The sequence below is a fragment of the Hyperoodon ampullatus genome (genome assembly GCF_949752795.1).
Source record: "Hyperoodon ampullatus genome assembly, chromosome: 10".
Taxonomy (NCBI): domain Eukaryota; kingdom Metazoa; phylum Chordata; class Mammalia; order Artiodactyla; family Ziphiidae; genus Hyperoodon; species Hyperoodon ampullatus.
In genome coordinates, this window is record NC_136923.1 from 85,281,494 (window position 1) to 85,295,793 (window position 14,300).

Below are 14,300 nucleotides of genomic sequence, written 5' to 3' on the forward strand. Positions count from 1 at the left end.
CAGTAAGACATCTTTGATCCTTCTTTTCCTTTTAAAAAAGGAGACCAAAACCCAAACCATGGCCAAAACGTCTTAGAGCATTTTTCTAGCATTGGTGTCAACTGTTGATTATGTAAAGTCAAACCTTAAGGAAGACATTAGCTTCTCCCTCAACACAATAACTCGTGTCAAAGCTGGAGGGAACCTTTGTCATCACCTCCACAAATTGCAGGAAGAAACTGAGTCATGGAGATGATAAGGACTACCACTCAAGTCAAGAGGAGCAGGGACAGGGCCAGTTATTAAGGTCAGCCCAGCATCCCTCCTGCCTCACCACTTGTGATCAATAAACGGGTGGATTTTAGGGGTGTTAACTGCTTTGATACTGGAAACTGGTAGTCATGTAAACTAAGATATAACATAACTGACAGAACTTGTAGTTTGTAGTTTGTAGTTTGTAGACTTTCATTTCACTTAATAGGTTGTCATCTAAAGCTTTCTCCAAAAAAAAAAAAAAATCCACAGGTTGATAACAAGGTTCAAAGAATAAATTATTTCATATTGACCTTTAAAGCCAACAGCTTTACAGTTTTGACAATCTTATGTCATTTTTAACAATAATATCCTTTTGCTATTATTTATTATTGAGAGAAAAAGGAGATTAAAAATGGTGAGCAATAGAATTTAAATCCAGACTGGTCTTCCTGAACATAATGAAACTTGCTGATTTGGTTCTTTCAAGGTTTTTTAAAGGCAGACAATCAGAGGAAAATCTTTTTATAAAGCATCGGGCTTTGCAGGTTCAATAAAAATACAACCAATCCAGTGCAACTGGAAAGGAACCCAGTTTCAAGATAGTTCGCCCCAAAACAGGCCTTACAGTTGGTTGAAGGTGTTGTGACTGGTCTATTCATAAGTGAAACCTCTAAAAATAATTTTCAAGGAGACACAAACTATCAAAATATATGCTGTGTTTGGTCATGAAAACTCCTTCAGTATTGTATCCACCTTGTGCACAACCTTGATAGGTAAAAGGATTAAGAAGTAGCTTGGGATATAATTTCCAGCCAATTCATTTAGATAGTCATTAAATAGGAAAGAAGTTTAAAAATGCATAGAATGAAGATGTCTTCCAAATTTTTTTCCTGTGACTCCTGTTTAGATTTTATAAGAAAAGATGTTTGTGGGCAAAAATAATCTGGGTCAAGTTTCCCTATTTAGCCTTTATAATGAATACCAAATGCATGTTAAAACATATGACAATAATGACATTTCAACTATATTATAATTTGTAAATATATAAAAAAATACATATAGAATTACATATAAGAGAATATATATAACATATATAAAAAATAGACAGAAACTCATTTACAAACTGATGCCCAACTATAAATGGATCATTCCGCTCAATCTAATTTTATAGACACATTGAGAAACATACAAAATCATCAGGATTTTTGATGGCTGACATTAATCAAAGGGAAACCAGTTTGCCTTTCTTGTTCTAGCTTTCTAATGCCTCAAAACCTAGTACACAAAATTTGAATATCCGAAAGATGCATTCTAATGCATTTTCAGTGCTTTCCTTCATTTCATATGCTCTTTACAAGAGCATATAACTTCCAGTTGCATTCTGCATAAAACCCTCTCTGTGTTTGACATATCCGTGAATTCTGAAGTTTTGCCATGTTTGGACAGGGCCAATGGCCTTTTGCTAAAATGGTCAGAGCTTGCAATCAGGCTGGTTTCTACAATTGGTGTTAAGAACGCAACCTGATTTTATACATTTCTTTCGATGGATGAACTGTTTTACAATCTCTTTCTTTCATGAGAAAGAATAAATATGGCTTCTTTCTTTTCTTTACAATTGTTTCTTCCCTAACAGTTTTACAGACAGTGTGGACTTGCTCAATCTTATTGGCTCATTCCTATGATTTGATTACATATAAATCTAAAGCAAGAGGAAATGTAAAAATGATATGATTATCCACCTATGTGTACATTTAGGAACACATACTGTATGTTTCTCTAGAAAGATGGTTTCTATGCACTCTCTTCCCCCTTCTCACACCTGTTGATTAGGTGAATTGAATCCTGGAAAAAAAAATCTGGCTTTACCATCCAGATTTACATTTACTCTCTTCCCTTTTTGAACCAAAATAAAAGGGTTAATTTTCTCACACTATGTCTTAGTCCTTGTTTACTCTTCCTGGACATTTGTCAATGCCTAAGTATTTTCTGATCAGAGAAATCACAAAGTGCCCAACAGATGAAGGGGGTCAGCAATGGAAGCAGAAGAGGTACACACGCCAAAGGGACCCTTCACAAATCGATGTATGATTAACATTGCCAACTATTACTTCAGGCCTAGACAAAATTACTTTGTCTTTAAAAGTGCATTTTATGAGTAGTAATTTTCAATATTCACATCCTCAGGAAATATGAGGAACAATGTGTTAAACCCTTTAAAATATAACTTTAGAAGGAAAATTCTAAACACAGACTTATTCTGGTATCACAAACATCAGTAAATGCCCATTGTGGCAGACAGTGAATGAAATGCATGGCTCTATTCTCCAAGCATCCAAAAGCAGCACAATGTCTACATTGCTTGGAAATCTTACTCGTTTGATCCAATTTTTATAATGGATTTATAACTATTCTCCATGTAGCTCAACAGTGATACATATCCACTTTTACCGTTAAGGACTAATGTTAGAACCTTATAAACAACACAGCATATTTTTCCTGTTAAACTCATTTTTAACACATAATTCCCAGACATACTAATTTTTTTAAAAATGAGAGTTAAATTGTTTCTATCACCAGAAAAATAGGATGGAGTAGTTTCCTCGTTCATTTTACCAAGTTTGCGCAAAGAATAATAAACAACACCCTCACGCCAAAGCTCAAGAATCCTTAATTACTTTTCTTTTCCTTGAGGTTAAAAACAAAAAAGAAAACAAAAACAGTTGGAAAGCAGATTAGTAAAAAAGAAGGTATTACGATGCCAGTTTTCTACAACTCTGGGAAACAAGTAATATGACAAGAATCAGAAATTAAAAACCTTGGAAGTTTAAGTAATCATGTCTTTTTTTAAAAACATGAATGGAAGAAGCACTTTTCTCCTCTTGAATGTTTATACCCTCTTCATCAACACTTGCTTTCAGGCACATGGCTGGGAATATTTTAAATTCATTGCCTGTTTTGCTAAGCTGAACCATCTTGTAAAGTTCAATCTTGTCTCTAAATTGCTGCCTATTTTATTCAGGATCCAAGATGGATGACGACACTACAGTCTCCTGGGAGATCAGCCAGGCAGCACGGAAGCAAATGGAGCACAAGAATGTAAACTAGTACAGCCAGAATCTGCAGAGCCACCAAAAAATACTTACACTTGTACAGCAGAGAGTCTCCATGCAGCAAAAAGAAAGGAAAAAAAAATTTGAATGGAAGAGAAATAAAGCAACAGCATTACAAGAAATGGGGAGGGAGAGACACCATACACAAATAAACAGAAAAGCTACATAAAAAGCCTTCATAGCAAAGGAATGAGGCAAGAATGAGGCCAAACTATTATTAGCTTAAGGCATCCAACCTAGCTTTTCTTAAGCAGAAGCACAATTACAGCTTGAAAACTGCAGAAACTCTTAAGAGCAGAAGCACAATTACAGCTTGAAAACTGCAGAAACTCTTAAGAGATATTGCCTCTTCTGCTAAGTGCATGCAAAATGCCATCTACCAACCCCATAAGGTATTAATCCCACTTGGGAGATGGAGATGTCATCAGCTCCAAAGGCACATGGTAGACAGAACACTGGATGGACATTAGCAAACTCCATGCAGGTGTTGGTTCTTGGGCCACAGGGCTAGTCCCAGCAACTACGTGGGGACAACATGTCTTTGGGCACATGTAAGCGTCCCTTCTAGGGGTCTTTACATCATTCTGTCCTCCCCACTGTAGCAGCAGCTTTGAGTTCTCTCTCCCCCTCAGTCATCAGAGCATTTCAAGCAAGGATCTGATACCAGGACCTAGCACAGTTACCTACCTATAGTGTCATTAACATTGATAGTACCTTATACCTTAGTGGGAATTTAGGTCACCTTACATTTCACATTAAATCTCTAATTAAAGAATTTTTAAAACCTCATTGGTCACCATTATTAACAGTTGTTAGGGCATGTTAATATTCTGAAAATTTATAAAAGAATTTTAAAAAGCATAACAAAACCGAAAATGTCCCATTGTAGAATGTCAGATCTTTGTGAAGATGGGGGGCATCTTTTCCAAACTTCCTGAAAACACACTCTGAGGAAGGCCACCTACTCCATCTACCTGGGGCTGACTTTTTTCCTTCAAATTCCTTATTTTGTGTGTGTCAATTCTTCTCAATATACAGCAGGATGAAAATACAGGGCTTCTCAGTTTGTGACTGTAAACCGGTGGGTGGTACACAAGTAAAAGGCTTCCCATAACCATCACCACCATCATTATGATCATCCTCAGTATTATTTGCTTATCATAAAGGCTTCCATCAGCAAGGTCCTGAAAAAAGTCTCAATCCACAGACTTCTAATTTCTTATTTCATTAGGCAATTTTCTTCAAATACACCTCATTTTATGATACCTTAAATTAGATTGAAAACAGCCTTGCTGAATGAAAGGAGAAAAAGCACAAATGTATTTTCAAATATTCCTGAATGGCCTGAAATAAAGACTCTTGCCCCTGTCTTAACTATACATGCCCTCAGAAGCTTCCTTAAAGGTGTGACTATGGATACATACATACGAGAGTTATAGCTGATGGTTAAGTCCCACAGATAATTTTAGACTTTCTCTTTGTGAAAGGTTAATTCAACATGACAAGTACTCTGTCCCAATTATCCACCTAAAGGTCATTATAAGTGAAGGTAAGGAACCTTTCAGTTGGTTCAACTCCTAAAATGACAGGCAAGCAAAAAAAATGTTCCTATGAAGAGGGAAACCATGGCAACAGACATTTCAACTTTTCAAAGGAATCAACATCATTAGTTCTCTATCCTTCAGCACACTTTTTGGAACTCATTTACCTATACTGACTTCAATGTCTCCCCATCAGGGCAAGGGAAGGACTAGTGAGTACAGAGAGCTCATCCTCTCCTGAGAGTATGTCCCACACTCAAGGTTTTGGCATCCGAGAACTGAGCTCGAATCAGTTAAGGGGTTGTGGAACTTTGGCCAATATTTTTGTAAAGTCAGGCCTAGTTTTCTAGTTTGTAAAATAAACTGTTGTGAGGATTAGCACAGAGCCTGGCATATACTGCCAGTCAATGGCCCCACAGTGCTTCACCAACTGGCAGTGATTCTGAGCATTAGTAGTAGTATCATTTTTTCATTTTGCTATTCCCAAGGAGAAAAACTGAGGGGAGAGGAAGCATTTATTAGTAGCTTTATAATGGCAAGAACCTGGGAACAATCTAAAAGCCTATTAAACACAGGAATGGATAACTAAAATGAAGTATATTCAAATGATGGAACAGCAGTTAAAAGGAGAAAAAACTTTATATATAGCAACATGAAAAATCTCAAAAGGTAATACTGAATGAAAAAAGCAAGTTTCAGAAAGATACACAGGGTATGATGCCATTTATGTAAATTTTAAAACATACAAAATAACACTATATGCTGTTACGAATACATTATGCTTGGAACATATAAAATAAACAGAAAGCATCCAAAATTGTGACAGTGGTACTTCTGAGGAAAGGGGGAGAAGGTGAGGCTGTCAGGAGAGGTCAAATGAGGCTATAATTTTATCAATAATGTTTCATATTATTTGAGATTCAACAAATATTTACTGAGCACCTACTGTGCACTGGGCACTCTTGGAGAAGGGGCGTGGGTATAGCAGTGAAGAAGACCAATGAGGTCCCTGCATTCCTAGAGTTCATATTCTGGTATCGAAAAAACACACTGGCATGGCAAAGATGCTAACGTGTTGTTTGTTCAGGTTGGTGGGGACACAGGTGTTTGACATTTTTTTGGTGTGCTCTTTTGTAATTTTGTAGGAACTCTCCAAAAAGCTTATTTAGGAATACTTAAAGGCATCACTCAGGTCACTTGGTGCTGACTGATTGCCCGGACTTACTCTGCAGACACCCCAGTAGAAGCTCATCTGCAGGACCATATGCCGCCACCACTGTGGCCACCTCTTGATGGGTAATGACAAGGGACAAATTTGATCATCAGGTGGAAACTGACTGACTGTAATATATGTGAAGAAACTTTAAAGATTCTTAAAGCAACTCAGGGTTACATGTACCAGTGTTTTACAAGTGTTATTATTGCTATGAAGCATTCAAGAGTAACTGCCATCTCACTAACAGGCACATGAAAAGATGCTCAACATCACTAATTATTACAGAAATGCAAATAAAAACCATGATGCGGTATCACCTCACACCGGTCAGAATGGCTATCATCAAAAAGTCTACAAAGAACAAATGTTGGAGAAGGTGTGGAGAAAAGGGAACCAACACTGTTGGTGGGAATATAAATTGGTGCAGCCTCTGTGGAAAACAGTTTGGAGGTTTCTTAGAAAACTAAAAATAGAACTACCATATGATCCAGCAATTCCACTCTTGGGCATTTATCTGGAAAAAACGGAAAACACCAATTCAAAAAGACACATGTACCCCCAAGTTGATAGCAGCATTATTTACAACAGCCAAGACATGGGAGCAACCCAAGTGCCCATCAACAGATGAGTGGATTAAGTGATATGTATACACATGGAATATTACTCAGCCATAAAAAGGAATGAAATATTGCCATCTGCAGCAACACGAATGGACCTAGAGAACAGTAGAATGAAATAAATCAGACAGAAAAAGACAAATACTATGTGATATCACTTAAACATGGAATTTAAAAAATAATACAAGTGAATGTATATCCAAACTAAAACAGACTCACAGACATAGAAAACAAACTTGTGGTTACTAAAGGGGAGAGAGAAGTGGGGGAGGGCAAATTAGAGGTATGTGGTTAACAGATACAAACTACTATATATAAAATAGATACGCGGGCTTCCCTGGTGGCGCAGTGGTTAGGAGTCCGCCTGCCGATGCAGGGGACACGGGTTCGTGCCCCGGTCTGGGAAGATCCCACATGCCGCGGAGCGGCTGGGCCCGTGAGCCATGGCCACTGAGCCTGCGCGTCCAGAGCCTGTGCTCCACAACGGGAGAGACCACAGCAGTGAGAGGCCCGCGTACCACAAAAAAAAAAAAAAAAAGATATGCAACAAGGATCTACAGTATAGCACAGGGAATTATACCCATTATCTTGTAATGACCTACAATGGAATATAATCTGCAAAAATACTGAGTCACTATGCTGTACACCTGAAACTAACACAATACTGCAAATCAACTATACTTCAATTAAAAAAAATTTTTAAATCAATAATAATAATAAAAAAATAGCTGCCATCTCAACATTTAGGAGCCCAAGAAGCCAAATTAAAGCAAGAACTTGGTACCACTTCTAACTTTTTCATTTTCTTTACCACAAAACTCACACTTGAGGGAGTAAAAAAATTCAACATGAACCTGGATAGGATTCACTCTAACAAAACAATGTAAATGTTTTGCCGGCCACTTTAGTAATTCGTTTCAACAAGAACACGGAGATAGCGATTTGGTGTTCAAGAACTGGCCCAGACTGGGTGAGGAAGAAAAGCCATTTGGTTAAAAAAAAAAAAAAAAAAAAAGCAAATGAGGGAGTTTACCACCAAGCACAGCAATTTAGGCAAATCTGCCCAAAGACTGCAGAGGTGCCTTTTGGCTCCCACCTCATCGGCCCTCCCGCAGCTTCCATGGGCAGGAACAGCATCACATCTATGAGGACTTCAACTATGGATAGTTGCCTAGTCAAGTATACTCACTTTTTAAAACTTTTGCAGAGATAAACTCTTTTTTTTACAAGTTAATGGCCAAAGACATTATGGGATCCTTTATCACACACAAAAAAAGTGATTTTTTCCAAGTTTTTTTTCTTTTTAATATATGGCAGAATTCTTTTTGAAACATGTTAAACAGTGTCTCAAAAATACAGAAGAGTGGGCTTCCCTGGTGGTGCAGTGGTTGAGAGTCCACCTGCCGATGCAGGGGACGCAGGTTCATGCCCTGGTCTGGGAAGATCCCACATGCCGTGGAGCGGCGGGGCCCGTGAGCCATGGCCGCTGGGCCTGCGTGTCCGGAGCCTGTGCTCCACGACGGGAGAGGCCACAACAGTGAGAGGCCCATGTACCGCAAAAAAAAAAACAGAAGAGTGAAGTGGAATTAACTTGGCTGAAATAGGAAAACGCCTAGAGGTTGACTCAGGAGGTTTTCTTTAAGTGACTCCTCCCTACCCTTGTGGCCACAAGCATCCTTGGGAGAAACAAAGTGAAAGTCTTTGGGTGGAAAGGATAAGCCACGATTCTGTCTTGCTCACCTCTAAATCCCCGCAGCCTGGAGAAAGCCTGGCAAGTAGTGGGCATTCAATAACTGGTGAATGAATGAGTGAACTGACCCACTGTTTTAACCCAGTGCTCCCCCGCACTTGGATTTTATAGACTTGTTTAAAAGAGAACATCTGTCACTACTACCACCATCACTTCCATAAAGGGAATTTAGGCACAAAGATAGAAGGGCCCAATCTATTATAAAGAACAGGCCTTTAAATTAGATACATTTACATTCATGTAAAGTTTTTCTCTGTTGTCCTTATTTTTCCCATTTCATGTTAGATTGATAAAAAACTTCCTAATGGACCCTAGTGGTTCATGGATTGGTGTCCACTTCTTTAACTTCAAATACGTACACCTACTCTTTGCTCCCCAACTATTCTTAACATTTTCAAATTTACCACAAAAATAGTATAATAAATACAGGTATACTCTTCACGTGGATTCGCTAACATTTTGTCACATTATTTCCTCCATTTTCTCTTTTTATCACAAACCCACAAATTTTTGGTTGAACCATTTAAAAGTTTTGACATCCTGACATTTCACCTTTAAATACTTCTGCGTGAATATCCTAAGAAGTATATTCTCCTACATAACCATACACCTAACAAAATTAATAGCAATTACATAGTATGTATGTACATACCATGGTCCACATTCATATTGCCCCAACTGTCCCTCACATGTCTTACAACACTCCCCCTGCCCCTTTTATTTTTTTTTTTATTTATTTTTTTTTTTTTTGTGGTACGCGGGCCTCTCACTGTTGTGGCCTCTCCCGTTGCGGAGCACAGGCTCCGGATGCGCAGGCTCAGCAGCCATGGCTCACGGGCCCAGCCGCTCCGCGGCATATGGGATCCTCCCAGACCGGGGCACGAACCCGTATCCCCTGCATCGGCAGGCGGACTCTCAACCACTGCGCCACCAGGGAGGCCCCCCCTGCCCCTTTTAGATGCAGGATCTAATGGAGAATTCACCCACAATATATGGTTATGTTTCTCTCATCTTTTTTATCTAGCAAACCCTCCTTCCCCCACCCCCAATCCTGCCTTTCTTTTTCATGATACTGACTTTCTTGAAGAATTCAAGCCAACTGTTTCACAGACTCTCCCACATTCTATATTTGTCTGATTGTCCCCCATAATTAGATTCAGGTGAACTATTTTTAGCACAAATGCCAAATGGGTGATGCTGTAAACAACTGAATCACAACAGGTGGCACCCAGATCAAGTTGTTCCATTCTCGGTGACACTAAATTTGATCACTTCAATAGGGCAGGAACCTCCCAATTGCTTCACAGGAAAGGTACCTTGTCCCTTGGTAATTTGTAAAGGTACCTTGCCTCTTGATAATAATAACTCTGTGAGGTGATACTTTCAGTTTATGAGGATGAGCCCATTTTTAAACAACCATTGACAATCCTTGCCTGAATGAATGAATGTAAGAGAGCTACAAAACTGTCACTTTCTACTTCTATCATTATTCCCACATTTTATTAGGTGCCCTTCCTCTGTAAGGATCACATTTCCCTTTTTAAAATCTTCTGTACCATCCTCTCTCTTTTATTTTCTTAGTATTACTATGGACTTAAGAATTTTTTTTAATTAATTCAATGTATCCTAAACTATTACTGTCATTACTGTTTTGGTGGCAGGGAGGATCCCAGTGGAAGCCATTTCAATCTGGATTTTGTATCCTTTGCAATGATCCCACTGGATTTAGAGCCAATCCTTGCTTTTTGATTCAAGATATCCTAGTGTCATCTTGTGCTTTCCTGTGCATTTTTAAAGTGAATATGAGTAATCCCTGTTTAATGAACTAGATTATAATAATTAAATATTTCCTACCAGATTGGCATCTGAGTCAATGCTCAAGGGGAACCCAAAGTTACTCATTATTATTTTTACCCTCAAAATATCTAACCAAACAGTATCATCACATTTGTAGTTTAAAAAGTAATTTTTATGCATTTCTACTTGTTAAAGTTTGAGGCGGTATAAATCTTATGAGAGAATGAGATACCTAATCCTTCCTACGATGACTGTTGGAGAACAACAATCTTTAATATCTAGGAAGAGTAGTACATGGAAGCCATAACTCTGAGAGAGCCACTATAAATCAATGGACAAAAGGAGGAATGATGTGTAGAGATTTAGTGAGGCACCACATTTCCTACTGAATGCAATGTTAAATCCAGCTATTCACATCACACTCATTAACTTTTATATCCAGAATCTCATTTCATATATAAGTTAAAATGGCATCATGATGTTAAAACAAAAACATTCAGGGAGCTGTACTGATGAGACTGTTGTGAAGATCACAGTACAGTACTATTTTTAAGTGAACATGGTTTGTTTCCTTATTTTCCAGATCTGCACAATTTTTTTGATACAAGAAAATTAAATCTTTATCTTTGTCATGTTTTCTCCAGGAAACAGCCCACTTTTTATTCATTTTAACTAATCTTGCAACCAAGCTATAGTGGAAAGTTGGATAAACTGTCTATCAAACACACTTTTTATACACCACTGTGATGCTGTATTACAACCAAAGAAGAATGGCTTTCAGAGCATATGTATGTAATCTCTGTGTCCTGACTTAATACTATAACAAACCCTGTCTTGTCAATGACTGTCTTTCATTAACATTTTCCAACGTTTAAGGCTTCAGCATCAAATAACAGGATACAGATGGTCAACGGATTCAGTTACCTGGGGAGTGGAGGCCACACATTGCACAACTAGAAGCCCTTTCTGAGGCTTTGCTACGGCCGTGATAGAGGATGCTCTGAAATCTTTTTCAGGGGAAGGGCCATTTTGGCCATGCTGAACTGGGTATGGCATTTGGAGATTTCAACTGGGTACAGTTGACCCTTGAACAATACAGCTTTGAACTTGTACAGGTCCACCTAAGTGGGGATTATTTTTCAATAAATACATACTACAGTACTAGTCAATCCGAGGCTGGTTGTATCTGCAGAGACGGAACAACAGACATAGAGAGCGGGCTGTACAGGGTTATAGCCCAATTTTTTTTGGGGGGGTGTCAGCGCCCCTAACCACCGCATCGTTCAAAGGTCCAGTGCATTCATGCAAGGGCTGAAGTGGAATGAAGGCTGCTCCCAGAGAATCCTGGCTTGACTTACAGGTACCCACCCTACCGTTCAGCTCTGGTTAGTTGATCTCCTGTCTGGGAGAGCAAAATGACCACATACCTCAATTTTGATAATCAAAGTCAGATCAGTTAGGTCTAAAGCTTACAGCACTAGTTCCCAAAGTTAAGGCTCCACCTCACCCAGCAAGCAAAACAGCACCACAGAGTCATAGATAGGGACTGATCTTGAACTTTGCTGTATCATAACTTCATTCCCTCCTTAGTAAGCCTTTATTTTCAGGAGATATTTGGCTAACCCTCAAATTCTCCTAGGCAAGAAGGAAAACTGTCCAACTGTAAGTCAGGGCCAGTGGCGTGGCCTGAGTAAGCAGGACTGAACTGGGGATGATCATGTGTGTCCTCAGTAGGCAGCTTCCAGAGGCAGACAGCCCTCTTTTCTCAGTTTTTTGCTGCTTGTTCCCATCAGTTCAGACACCTACAACTCGAGCCATCACTTGCCCCATTATTTCAAGAGGTGGGATTTGCTACCACAGGTTAGAATCCCTCCCAGTTCACTAAGAGGAAGAATAAAACCTGGGAGGGACAGAATTAGCCCGCAGTTAGAGACACCACCCACCAAACTCTCAGTGAAAACGCTGCGTGAAAAGGGTCTTCCCCAACCCAACCTTCCCTGGACTTTTCTTCCAGTGACCTGGTCCAGCCTGAAGACCAGGGATGCAGCAGAGAGGGTACAGGCTTGGGAAATGGATCATTTGGAGTTGAGCCCTCTGCTCTGGCTACCCCTAAACCAGCCGTGTGATATGGTGCAAGTGTATTAACGTCTCTGAGCTTTCATCTGAAAAATAGGTTAAAATAGTTACCACATACAGCTGCCATGACAAAGCAGAGGGCACAGTGCATGTCTCACAGCGGGTACGTGGTTTTCTCCTTTTTTCCTATACAACTTGCTGAGAGCTTGGATCACTGAAGATATAACCTACAATACTCTCATTAATAGAACCTCATAGGTTTAAAGATAGACTTTTCACGCCAAGAATCATTTTCTAGAGTTCCCAGAGAAATTTGTTACTGACATTTATTGCTGGCATTAGCTGTACAGAATTCAAAGACGTAACTCCCGTACCCTCAAGGAGCATAGAATCTAGCAGGAAAGTTGAGCTAAGCAAGGAACTGCAATGCAAAGCCAAGGCATTAAACAAAATGTACTGAGCAATTATTACGTGCCAGGTAGTGGGCACTAGATACTGGGATTATGTGGTCCAAGTACAATCCCAGTCCCTGCCCTCTAGGAGCATATGCTCCAGCGTGGGGAGGTGGCAAAAAGTACCTACACGAGTAAACAAGATCATTTCAAGTACTGATAAGTGCTGAGCAGATAAAACAGGGTAATATGGTAGAGAGACTGGAGGGTTTCTTCGGCTCGGAGGGTCAAGGAAAACTTTTGAGAGATCTGAGTTAAGACCTGAGTGGTGGGGAAAAGGTAGCTGAGGGAAGATCTGGTGAAGTGTGTTCCAAGCTGAAGGAAGAAAAGAATGAGATGGGAACCAGGGCAAGTTCTAGAGAAAAGCAATGAGGCCACAGTGGCTTGAGGGAAGTGAACAAAGGAGAGGGTAGAGCACATAGAGAGATGGAGGCCAGATCATGGAGGACCTTGTGAACCTGTGGGGAAGAGACTCCATTTATTCTGGGTGCAATGGGAAGCCATCAAAGGGTTTGACACCTCACATATTGATCTGTTCTCTACTTTGCAAAGTTCCTGGGCTACTGAGAGGGGATTGATTGATTGCAGAGAGGCCAGAGTGGAAGCGTAAGTATAAGCTACAAGTCTATTTCAGGAGTACAGGCAAGGGTGGCTAGGGTGAGGGGCCGGGGTAAGGGTAAGGGTAAGACTGAGACTGACTGTGGAGTTAGGAATAAACGGGTAGAATAGAAGGTGGTGTCCCACACTGAGAAAACGAATGCTCCAGTAGGGAAAGGGGAAATCAATGACTCTGTTTTGGACACAATAAGTTTGAGATACCCAGTAGACATCTAATTAAGATGCCGACTAGGCAGGTGAATATACAAGTCTGTAACTCAAGGTAAGCTGAGATAAATGTCATGAATGTAGGAAAAGAAAAGTGCTTATAGAGTTGAAGGGACAGCGGTCAGGTGAGGGAAGGTGTCTGGCGAGTGCATCTGTACCGTGGCTGGATGACTTACCAATCCAGCCCTGGCTACTGAGCTCTGAGGCCGCCTCTACAATTCCCTACTGGACATCTCAAGCCAGGGTCTTGCAAACGCCTCACCTCAACATAACCAAAACGGGAATCACTAACGTCTGTTTCTGCCAAAATCTGCCCCTTTTCCCATATTCCTCACCTTCAGCGTTGCCTTCAAAATAACTAAACAATATAGAAACAAGTAAACCCTTAGTGAGCTCTACAAGGCTCTTTGTGTTGTGGCCTTCACCCTCGTCACCTATCCTCTCTCCTACCCTTTATTCCCGTTGTACCATAATCCCACAATAGTTCCTCAAATCGTGACGCTCTCTCCTCAGTCCAAGCCTCTCTATAAGTACTATTCTCTCTGCTAAATTTACTTACTCATTTTAGTCTTGGCCAACTTCTCCTTCAAATGCTAACTCTCATTGTACCAAGAGTTACTAAGGGCCTTATTATGTACCAAGCATGATGCTCAGAACTTTCCTCCAGGATGGCTTCCTTGAC

The 14,300-nt window shown here is 39.9% G+C and overlaps 1 protein-coding gene across 5 annotated transcripts in view; it reads right to left on the minus strand.

Moving 5' to 3' along the window:
- The window catches only part of CARMIL1 (capping protein regulator and myosin 1 linker 1), a gene marked incomplete at both ends in the record, with an annotated part of 315,364 nt that overhangs the window by 31,486 nt on the left and 269,578 nt on the right, over positions 1–14,300 (minus strand). The gene's annotated exons all lie outside the window — the stretch shown is intronic.